Source organism: Chanodichthys erythropterus, chromosome 7 (genome assembly GCF_024489055.1).
Source record: "Chanodichthys erythropterus isolate Z2021 chromosome 7, ASM2448905v1, whole genome shotgun sequence".
Lineage (NCBI taxonomy): Eukaryota > Metazoa > Chordata > Actinopteri > Cypriniformes > Xenocyprididae > Chanodichthys > Chanodichthys erythropterus.
The window spans coordinates 38,387,897-38,399,679 of record NC_090227.1 but is presented as its reverse complement, the minus strand read 5'-3'; the positions used below and the strand labels follow the sequence as shown (position 1 = coordinate 38,399,679).

Genomic DNA, 11,783 nt, shown 5'->3' with positions numbered 1-11,783 from the left:
ATTATTTCTGATGAACACAATCGGAGTTATATTAATAAATAACTAAATTAACAAATATCGTTACGCGCCCAAGCTTTATAATGGCAGTGAACGGGGGAAACGAGTATGAGCTGAAGAAAATGCATCCATCCATCAAACGTACTCCACATGGCTCCGGGGGTTAATAAAGGCCTTCTGAAGCGAAGCGATGCATTTGTGTAAGAAGAATATCCATATTTAACAAGTTATAAAGTAAAATATCTAGCTTCCGCCAGACCGGCTTCCGTATTCAACTTACAAAAGTTGACGTAGTGTGTGTTCTTCGTAAGTTAAATATGGGAGGCGGAGCTTTAAACTAGTTGGTCTTTTTCACTGCCATTATAAAGCTTGGATGCATCAGGATATTTATTAATATAACTCAGATTGTGTTCATCAGAAAGAAGAGTCATATACAAAAGTCATATACACCTACAATGAAAAAAGTGAAACTACTGTGTGTACATTGGACTAAGTGAAAATCATGGTTTCTGGTTTAAACCTATTTTTTTTTTCAGTTTGCCTTAAAGCAAATAACAAAGCCCCTAGAACAAATTAAAACCAACAATTTGTCTTAAGTAGTATTTTTATTTGAAACCAGATGTTTTCATGTCACGTGACCACATGACGTCACACCAACTAACTAACACATTCGAAAATGTGTTATTTTAACGAAAATAAGTGTTTTTCATTCACATTTATGGATGGATGGCTTGAGTAAAGCTTGAGCTAGTTTTTTTTTATTTGAAAGTGAACTAATCCTTTAAAAACAGATAATTTCAGACAGACAGTCAGAATGAAGGTTGAAAACTGTTTTTTTGTGCAAAAAAAATATTAACATTATAAATGAACCTCAAGGAACATATTAAAATAATAAAAAACATCCATGTCATGACCCCTTTAAGGAACCGGAATCATTAAATTGTTTATTATTCCAAATCCATCCCATCCATCATTCAAAATACCGAAGAGGACACGCTCTAAAAGCTCTGTTTAGTAAATATAACAGTTTTAATTGATTGCATATTCGCATGGCTTTGACGTCACATTTTTGTCATTCTCATCTCATGCAGGACAACAGAAGATCTTTGACCTCTTGGCCTTTGGTCCTATTTTAAGTTGGTAAATCAGTGCATGAATCATACTGAGTAATCAACTCATGCATGCAAGGTTGGATGCCATTCCTGCATGACGAATATCCAGAGATTTGATAAGATCATTTTCAGCCCACATCCTCTTTCCTAGATTAAAGAGTGCATCACACACAAAGTAAGATTGTCAGCCGATCTGATTTGTCTTGGCAGTGTTGAATGGACACAAAAGGGGCCGGCTCTTTGACCTCTGACCGTGTAATTAGCGAAATGCTTTTGGGAGAGGGCAGTCACACTGCCACTGCTAAATATAATCAATCAGCACCATACTTCATGCCTGAGAAGACTGGACTCCCTTTGTGTGAGTGCATTTTTGTAATTACTTCACAATTAACCAACGTTTACGGCACTCTAAGGCTGTTTAAGATGGTGTGTAGGAATCATTAATGCATATTTAAGTTTGAATGATGTGATAAGAGTTCTTTTGTGTTCTTTCATCCAAGGGTGGGTTATTAGGAATTTGGATGATTACATACCAGTTTATTGTCATTTTAGTCACAGTGCATGCTAGTTTCAAATTGATTGAGAGGGTGGTCACATATTGACTTAAATTTGGATATAAATGTAATTTAAAAAGCAGAATTTTGATTAATCGTGCTGCTATAGTTTAAATAACTGTTATTTACACCACCGTTCAAAAGTTTGCGGTCAGTACCGTTTTTTTGTTTGTTTGTTTGTTTGTTTGTTTGTTTTTTAAGAAATTTATGTTTTTATTCAGCAAGGGTGGATCAAATTCATCAAAAGTGTCAGTAAAGATGTTCATAATCTTAAAAAAAAAAATAATAATAATATTAAAATAATAATAATATTAATAATATTAAAAATATTATATCCACAAAAATATTAAGCAGCATAGCTGTTTTTAACATTAAAAATAAGATATGTTTCTTTAGTGTATTAGAATGATTTCTGAAGGATCATGTGACACTGAAGACTGGAGTAGTGATGCTGAAAAATTCAGCTTTGATCACAGAAATAAATTACATTTTAACATATTTTCAAATAGAAAACATTTATTTAAAATGGTGGTAATATTACTGTTTTACTCAATTTGTATTACATAAATGCAGCTTACATTAGAGTATTATGAATACAGTAAAAACAATAATATTGTAAAATATTATTACAATTTAAAAAAAACTGTTTAATATATTAATAATATTTAATATATTTTAAAATGTAATTTATTCCTGTGATCAAAGCTGAATTTTCAGCATCATTACTCCAGTCTTCAGTGTCACATGATCCTTCAGAAATCATTCTAATATGATGATTTGGTGCTCAAAAAACATTTATTATTATCAATGTTGAAAACAGTGACTGCTTAATATTTTTGTAGAAACCTGATGCATTTTATTCAGGATTCTTTAATGAATAAAAAAGTAAGAAAAAAAAAAGCATTTATTTGAAATCTTTTGTCTTTACTGCCATTTTTAATCAAATTAATGTGTGCTTATAGTTTAAATAGATAAGGATTTTAGTTTGTTATAGGTAATATATAAGTTTGGATCATTTTGCTTTCTTTTGTCAGACTCTCCTGTGTCCATTCGCTCCTAAACTAAATCTGTTTTGTTTTAGTTTTTTAATGCAATTTCATGCCAGAATGTAAGTGTAACCACTGTAACCACATAAAACATATCATATCTTACTTATACAGGTCAACTGGAAGAGGATGGGTTTCCCTTTTGAGCTTGGGTTCTTCCCAAGTTTTCTTTCATAGACTAAGGGGTTTTTCCCTGTCATGGTCAGGCATTGACACTGCTTTAGAACAGTCTGTAATCTGAACCTGAAAAACTGGCAGCAATCAGCATGTCCATAATAGCAGAAAACACTGTAGCCTCTGTTCCACTGTAATATCTCAAGGATTTTAGGCAGGACAAATCTTCACAGCTAGAGGTCAACTTCTTTTGCCATGGTGTTTGTATTCCTGCAGCTTCTCTCTTTGCCTAAGGCATTGCCCTGTTAGAGGAGTTTTTGTACACGATGGAAAACAGTACAGTCTGATCCGCTTTCTGCATTCCAGTCAACCTACAACACGGCATATTTGGAATGTCATTCATGGGCTCTCAAAGACACTAAGGGACTCACAAAAGACATTTGACTGTATTTTGTCCCATCCTCGTCATACGTATTAAGTCCAATATGAAACAGACAATGTTCCATTATTATTCTGGTCTGTTTGGGCGTACATGAACAATGATGTTTTATACAGTTTTGATGTGGTGAAGGGCAAATCAGCCAGTTATAATAGTTGTGGATAGTCTACAAATGACAGAAGTCTCTTAATACAACAAAATGACCATCAAATATAAACTTTTTTTAGGTCCCACTTTATATTAAATGTCTTTAACTATCATGTACTAACATTTAAATTAATCATTTGGATCAATTGATCACTTATTGTAAATTGTACTTATATTTAAAAAAAAAAATAAAAAAAAGAAAATTCTGTAATTATTACATCAATAATTACACTGTTAAAGGAACACTCCACTTTTTTTGAAAATAGGCTCATTTTCCAACTCCCCTAGAGTTAAACAGTGGAGTTTTACCGTTTTCGAATCCATTCAGCCGATCTCCGGTTCTGGCGGTACCACTTTTAGCATAGCTTAGCATAGTTCATTGAATCTGATTAGACCGTTAGCATCGCGCTTAAAAATGATCAAAGAGTTTTGATATTTTTCCTATTTAAAACTTGACTCTTCTGTAGTTAAATCGTGTACTAAGACCGACAGAAAATGAAAAGTTGCGATTTTCTAGGCTGGAACTATACTCTCATTCAGGCGTAATAATCAAGGAACTTTGCTGCCGTATCATGGCTGCAGCAGTGCAATGATATTACGCAGCGTCTCTCACAAACGTCTCCATGGTTGCAAGGCACGTTCCCTGTGCAAGCAGGGGCTCACGGGCGCTGCGTTATATCATTGCACTGCTGCAGCCATGGAACGGCAGCAAAGTTCCTTGATTATTACGCCTGAATGAGAGTATAGTTCCAGCCTTATCAGCCTAGAAAATCACAACTTTTTATTTTCCGTCAGTCTTAGTACACGATTTAACTACAGAAGAGTCAAGTTTTAAATTAAAAAAAAAAAAAAACTAAAATAATTTCTGTTCCGAAGATTAACAAAGGTCTTACGGGTGTGGAACGGCATGAGGCTGAGTAATAATTGACAGAATTTTCATTATTGGGTGAATTAACCCTTTAACTCTTCTATCACTTGTTTCTGCTGCTTCTTTGCCTGTGTTTTGATCCGGAGATTCTGTAGTCTTTCAGAAGCACCTCCTACATTATAACAGCATGGATTGCCAGAAAATTCCGTCAGTGGCAGGGGAAGAATTGTGTCATAAATGGCGGATAATTCCATCAATGGCGTTGAAAGAGTTTATAACACTGTGAAATCTTTAGTAAATCTCAACATTAGTTTGAATAATTAAATTATGACATTCAAAATTGACATGAAGACTGTACACTGTTAAAAAAAAAAGAAGAAGAATTGTTTGTTTAACTTAAAAAAGTTACCTGGTTGCCTTAAAATTGAGTTCATTGAAATTAAAAAAAATTACGTTAATACAGTGAAGGTGATTGATTAATCAACAGAAACTCAAAATATTATGTTATCTGAACCACATTAATTATCGAAGTTGTTTTGACACAAGAAAAAATGTTGTGATAACAAATCATGAAAATAATTTGTTACAGTGTACAATATCTGAGATGTTTTTTTATTTTATTTATTGGTATTACTATTAGTCGATTGTGCATGCTTATTTCACCATTATCTAATGCTTCTGTAAAGTTAATCTTTAAGAACACTTATCATTTAATAACACTGATATATGTTATATTTAGCAAATCCCAACATGAATATCCATTTTTCATATAGTGCTAAATTGTGCCTAAATTCACTTGTAGCATTTATAATGGCTTATTTTAGTTATTTTAGTTTCTTATTTTTACTTTATTTAGACAACATTGTATAGAATTTTATATTATTGGTCATTTATCAGTTAATACATGAAAATGATTGTAATTATGACCTGGCTTTATCTTACGGACTGCACAATAATAGAAGCAAATCAGGCCTTTTCATTGATATCAATAATGCACAGCTTAAGGACAAGAGTCATGAAATATTTGGCAGGTATCAAAAAGGTGGTTGTTTTGCATCATGTTGTGAACTGATAGGACAGAGCAAAGAATGCACAACACACTACATTCCACAGAGGACACTAAACCGCATCAATATCATCCTCTATCTCAGAGAGTTTGAGCAATAACATCTGCCGTTTACCCAGTCAAGAGTGCACTGCAGCAAAAGGCCATGATTTCTTCTTCAAACCATCCATCGATTGACCAACAGCTGCCACTATTGAGAAAAATCGTTTCTATGAAATCAAGTGCCAGTGAAAACAGCAGAGGCCATTCATCAGAAACAGGCCTGCTCTATTTGTTGGAAAGATTTTGCTTGCTATGAATCAATGGCTTTTTTTGAAGAGTGTGGAATTAGCGCAAATAAATCATGATCACTTAGTTAGGTCTGCTGCAGAACAAAAAGGACTGTGTTTTCATTGGCTGACTCTGTGTTGCTCAGACTCAGACAGCAGCTTGCCTTCTTGTCCTAAAAGGCAGGAGTCTCCGTTTAACCGCAAAGCCGAGCAGATTGAGGGGACCGCAAATCATTGGGAAGACTTTTTTGGAGGTCTGTGTGGAGATGGACCTTTGAATGGAATAATAGCAGAGCTTCCTGTTCCTTGTCCCCTTTTTGTAAAATGTGCATCACTTTGATGTAAAGTGGTTTTGCTTTAGCAAAGACAACTCTGAAATCTGTTTGTCAGTACTTGGCTGCAATCTGCAGATAATAGCCGGGGTCTCTTCGCAAAGCCAATCACAGCAGGCTTCTCCAGCTGGGAAAGAAAATGGTGGTGTTTTTTTTTTTTTTGGTGCCTGACAAAAGGTGCTATGTCAGGCTCTTCCCAAATCTGCTGTCTCTCAGTATTTGAGGTTATGTACATAGTTGGTGTAGAAGTAAATGAGTCAGTATACTGGTGTGTGTGTGTGTACTGACTTGTAATTGGGGCTGTTAATTTAACACATGAATGCAGTGCAAATTAATTACTAAAACAATAAAACAAAAATGATTTTGTTATTATATGGGTAACACTTTACAATAAGGTTCATTAGTTAACTACATTAGTTAACACAAACTAATAATAAACTGCACTTATACAGCATTTATTCATCTTTGTTAATGTTAATTTCAACATTTAGTAATACATTATTAAAATCTTGTTAACATTAGTTCATGAACTAACATGAACAAACATTGAACAACTGTATATTCATTAACTAACGTTAACGAAGATTAGTAAATACAGTAACAAATGTATTGCTCATGGTTAGTTAATACATTAACTAATGTTTAACTAATGAACCTTATTGTAAGGTGTTACCCTTTCTATTTATCAAAGAATCCTGAAAAAATGTATAATGTTGCCTCAAATATATTAAGCAGCAAAAACTGTTTTCAACACTGATAATAATACAAACTATTATTAGCAATTGAGTACCAATAATAGTTGATAATTGAGCACCAAAATCAGCATATTAGAATGATTTCTGAAGGATCATGTGACACTGAAGACTGGAGTAATGATGCTGAAGATTCAGCTTTGATCACAGAAATAGATTACATTTTAAAATATATTAAAATAGGAAACAGTTATGTTAAAACAATAATATTTCACAATATTATTGTTTTTACTGTATTTTTTATCAAATAAATTCAGCCCTTAAGAGACTTCTTTCAAAATTATTAAAAAATCCTTATTATTCCAAAAAATTTGCCCGATAGTGTATATTAGTATCTGCTGCTTCCTTTCCGAGTTAAATGTGCCGTTTGTATGTAACTGTAAGAAAACTGGATCAGCCTGTCTTATGCATGCGCCGTCTTATGTATTGCATGATTGTAGCTTTCCCTTTCACATTCCCTTTGAAAAGAGTTGAAAAGAGTTCATGTCCCGGTAAACTCTCATGTGTTTGCAGGCGTGAGCAGTGTGGTAGTGGGTGGGGATGGAAAGGCGGTATGCGCCATCTCTCAGGACCATCAGCCAACCGCTGTGACCACATACTCCCACATCGGACCCTCGCTGGCCTTAAGCTGCTCTATATCTTTGGAGCCTCTTTGGCAAAAAGACTGTAGAACATGCCACTCCTGATTTCATTTAAAAGCGAAGCAGATTTCTGAGTAGTGCTTGCCCGCCCAAAACTCGCTACCACAATTCTAGGGTGTAGTGGGAGGTTGCCAGAGTGTTGCTAAGTGGTTGTTCTAAGGTGTTCTGGTGCTAAATAAATGGAAAATATAGCCTAACTTTCTCAAATATAACAGAATAAAGAAACATGTTTAACAATGGGCAGGCCAGTTAAGAATAATCTCATGATCATTTATAATTAGGGTTGCAAAATTCTGGGAATTATTAAATTTGGAAACTTTCCATGGGAAATTTGCACAATTGCAGGTTAGCCTATAACAGGGAACTTAAAGGGACAGTTCACCCAAAAATGAAAATTCTGTCATTAATTACTCACCCTCAGGTCACCTAAGACCTTCGTTCATCTTCAGAACACATATGAAGATCTTTTTGATGAAACCTGAGAGCTTTTTGTCCCTCCATAGACATCTACGCAACTGACATTTCACGCTTCAAAAAGTTCATGAAGAGATCGTAAAACAAATCCAAATTGAGTGGTTTAGTCAACCTGGTTTCATGGGAGAGACGTACCCGTGGGCACGTTTTCGCGAGACACAAAATTACGTACCGGCGCATACGTCTCGCTGCAGTTTCCGACAGAAATGAATGCTAGAGGCCGGTAAAACGTCAATAGGTGCTTTGGCTTGTTTTCACACACGGTTTCGATGACGGCCGGGGTCGGATTATGGATTCATAAAGACTCGTTTTCGCGTCTCCTCGCGCAATATGATGTTACGACTTCAAAACGCTTCTTACCGGACTTTGGACTTTCCGGCTCTATACGTTTCACTTTTTTTGGCCATAACCAAGCTTGCCCGGTAGCTCAGCCGATACGGAGTTTGACTTACGACGAGGAGTCGATTCAGCAACCCCCCCCAGATTTTGAACATTGTTCAGAAAAAACATAAACAGAAGCTCAAATGAACCTGCTTGATGCGCGAAAACAAACCTCCTATGGAAGCTCAAACGTGCTGTGTAACACGAGAATCAACCTCATTGGTCCTCGCATGTCAAGCAAACAAGCTTGAGCTTCTGTTTACCACAACTGATGTGTGAGTTGATATGTGAATAAAAGCCTAAAATCAATCTTTTCATCATATAAAGCGATTGAGTCTCTTCAGAAAATTCAGACTAAACCGCTTAATTCAAATGGATTAATGTAGTTGGGAATGTATTTGGGAAAAAACATCTTGGTTAAAACAACAAGATTTAATGCAAATTCAGTTGAATTTGTACCCTGCGCAATGAACGAAACAATTAAAATATAAATATTTTGTTTGGTCATATGATACAGTTTGTGTAAATTATCCCAGATTTCCAATTAATTCCCGTAAATTCTTGTTAAGTTTCCAAAATGGAATATTTCCAAAATAACTTCCTGTGGAATGTTTCTGGAAATTTACCAGAAATTTTCCGCCCCTTTGCAACCCTTTTTACAATTAAATAAATATCAAGTATATGTATGCATCTGGCTATTTTTACTTATCAGACCAGTAAGCATCACTAAAAATGTAAATGACTGTTGTGATTTACCCAGAAACAATAGTTTCCTAGGGTTAGATTGCCAACTGAAAGAGATTAATATAACTGCATTATTTTATTTTCATCCTGCCATCCATTATTGATGTCAAAAAGGGTGTGTGTACATATGTAAAACCATTGTGCATAAATATAAAATCCATCTCAATCTGATGATAATCCATTCCACAATAGCAGTTTGAGATGGTTGCAGTGTATTTTTCCTCTGCAGGTTCTTACGTTATCAGACAGAAGGTGTAAAGGGGAGTGCCTCCTCTCCCCTCTCCACAGCTCTGCCTCCTCAGGAGTGGAAAGCAATGATGTAATGTGCCTGGCTGCCTCAGAATGAGCAGCCCCCCTCTGCTGCGTTTCATTCCCCCTTTCTCTCTCTCTCTCGTTTTCTCTCTGCCTCTCTCTCTCTTTCTCTCACTCTCCCTCCCATCCGCTGCCGCTGCTGCTGCTGCTGGTGGCTGGCGTTTGTATGCGCTGTGCCGTGTGAGCTGCAGCCCTGGGCATCTCTGGGGATCCCTGCAGAGCTACTGTTCCTCTTCTCCCTGTGACGGCTAGGGCTCGCCCGCTCGCGGAAAAGACCCTCTCTCGTCGGCTGAGGTAATTTCTCTCCATCTGACAAATGGCATGTGTTGCAGATTTTAAAAGAACGAGAGCGAGGCAGGACAGCGGTTTGGGTTTAGGGTCTGGTGCACAGCTGAATGAAAAGGTCTGCGTCCTGAAAGCCTGCACCGGGTGCCATGGCAATAGATTGAATTTGGTTTCCCGTGGCTGCCGCTGTCAGTTCTCCTCTCTTGTGGCTCTCACGCATGCACGCACGCACCGCTTCTAGTAAGGTGTTGGTTACCATGGATAGCAAAGGATGGATTCCTGTGCTGGCTCATAGCTAGGTCAGCATATCACCTGGACTGCAGCCTTTTCAAAAGGGGATTGAGCTCTGAATGGATCTTCATTGTGGCATGAGAGTAAGAATGTCTGTTTTGTTCTGTAGGTTTAAATGAACAGGTGAAGTTCCAGCTGAGATTGATTCTTGTGCTTTTTTGTAAAGGTTTTATTACTTTGTCTACTAAGACTTATAAATTATGCTGAGCTTGTGTGGGAGCATGAATGTCCAGCATGAATGTGACATGTAGATTGATTTTCCTGCATATTTATGCATGAGGAACTGGGTGTGTGCGTGGACAATGCTACATAGTATGGACAGGGTAAGCCCCTCTTGCAGCTCTTGCGTTTTTTTCTTCTTCCTCCATTTATGATGTGGACAAAATCTACTTAAACACAATCAATGATTTCTAATTCCAGAATTGCCAGTAATGTTTTTTTTTTTTTATATATACTCCAGTTGTATGAAATGCATAATATGTATATATTTTGTGTATTATTTTGTGTGTTTGTGTGTGTACACTCTAAAAAATGCTGGATTGAAAACAATCCAAGTTGGGTTAAAAATGGACAAACCAAGCGATTGGTTTGTTTAAGCCCAGAGAATGGGATGTTTTAACCCAGTGGTTGGATTGTTTTAACCCAACGGTTGGGCTATTTTATCCCAGCGGTTGGATTGTTTTAACCCAGCAAATTGGCTGTTTTAACCCAGCAGTTGGGCTTTTTTATCCCAATGGTTGGATTGTTTTAACCCAACGGTTGGGCTGTTTTATCCCCGCGGTTGGATTGTTTTAACCCAGCAAATGGGCTGTTTTAACCCAGCAGTTGGGCTTTTTTATCCCAGTGGTTGGATTGTTTTATCCCAGCAAAGGGGCTGTTTTAACCCAACGAATGGGTTGTTTTTACCCAATGAATGGGCTGTTTTAACCCAGTGGTTGGGCTGTTTTATCCCAATGGTTGGATTGTTTTAACCCAGCGAATGGGCTGTTTTAACCCAATGAATGGGTTGTTTTAACCCAACGGTTGGATTGTTTTATCCCAGCGGTTGGATTGTTTTAACCCAGCGAATGGGCTGTTTTATCCCAACGGTTGGATTGTTTTAACCCAGCGGTTGGATTGTTTTAACCCAGCAAATGGGTTGTTTTAACCCAGCAAATGGGTTGTTTTAACCCAGCGGTTGGGCTGTTTTATCCCAACGGTTGGATTGTTTTAACCCAGCGAATGGGCTGTTTTAACCCAGCGGTTGGATTGTTTTAACCCAGCAAATGGGTTGTTTTAACCCAGCAAATGGGTTGTTTTAACCCAGCGAATGGGCTGTTTTAACCCAGCGGTTGGGCTGTTTTATCCCAGCGGTTGGATTGTTTTATCCCAATGGTTGGATTGTTTTAACTAGTGTTGTCACGATACCAAAATTTTGACTTCGATACGATACCCAACTTCAGTATCACGATACCGATACTTAAACGATACTATGGCAAAAACCTAAAACAGTAGGAAAAGTAAATAAATAACATATGACAGAACTGTGGCTAGCATTTTTATTGGCCACAATTTTGATGTTGGTAAATTACATTTTATATGATTAAAGCTGACTTTCTTATGCTTAAATTACTTTGAGTCATTTTACTTGATTTAGAAGATTTAAAACACTTTCAAACTTTTAAATGCAGACTGACCACCCAAATCAAGATTACATTTTATATCAGCTGGTATGTACAGGTGGGCAAGAGGTGGACAATGTATGAGCATGAGCTAGTATGAGAACAAGTTATTTGTGTTATGCTATATAAAAGAACAAAGAAGCAAATTACAAAAACAGTAGTAAATTAAAAATAATCTTTTTTCAGATACACTAAGTTTATTTAACATATTTAACAGGTTTTGTTGTTTGATTAACATTAATGATGGACAGGCCTATTTAATTGGGCTGCTGAATAGATGGACGTAACTGACAAATAT

At 36.5% G+C, this 11,783-nt stretch overlaps 1 protein-coding gene across 2 annotated transcripts in view; it reads left to right on the top strand.

The window, feature by feature from the left end:
* Positions 1–1,363: 1,363 nt before the first annotated feature.
* Positions 1,364–11,783, top strand: part of sema4ba (sema domain, immunoglobulin domain (Ig), transmembrane domain (TM) and short cytoplasmic domain, (semaphorin) 4Ba) — a 96,439-nt gene continuing 86,019 nt past the window's right edge. Inside the window, exon 1 of one of the 2 annotated variants that reach the window (XM_067390479.1) lies at positions 1,364–1,467. The gene's annotated coding sequence lies outside the window, so the exon portion shown is untranslated. Of the gene's footprint in view, positions 1,468–9,395; positions 9,543–11,783 lie in introns of those variants that run through there. The other variant, XM_067390478.1, reaches the window with a different exon arrangement.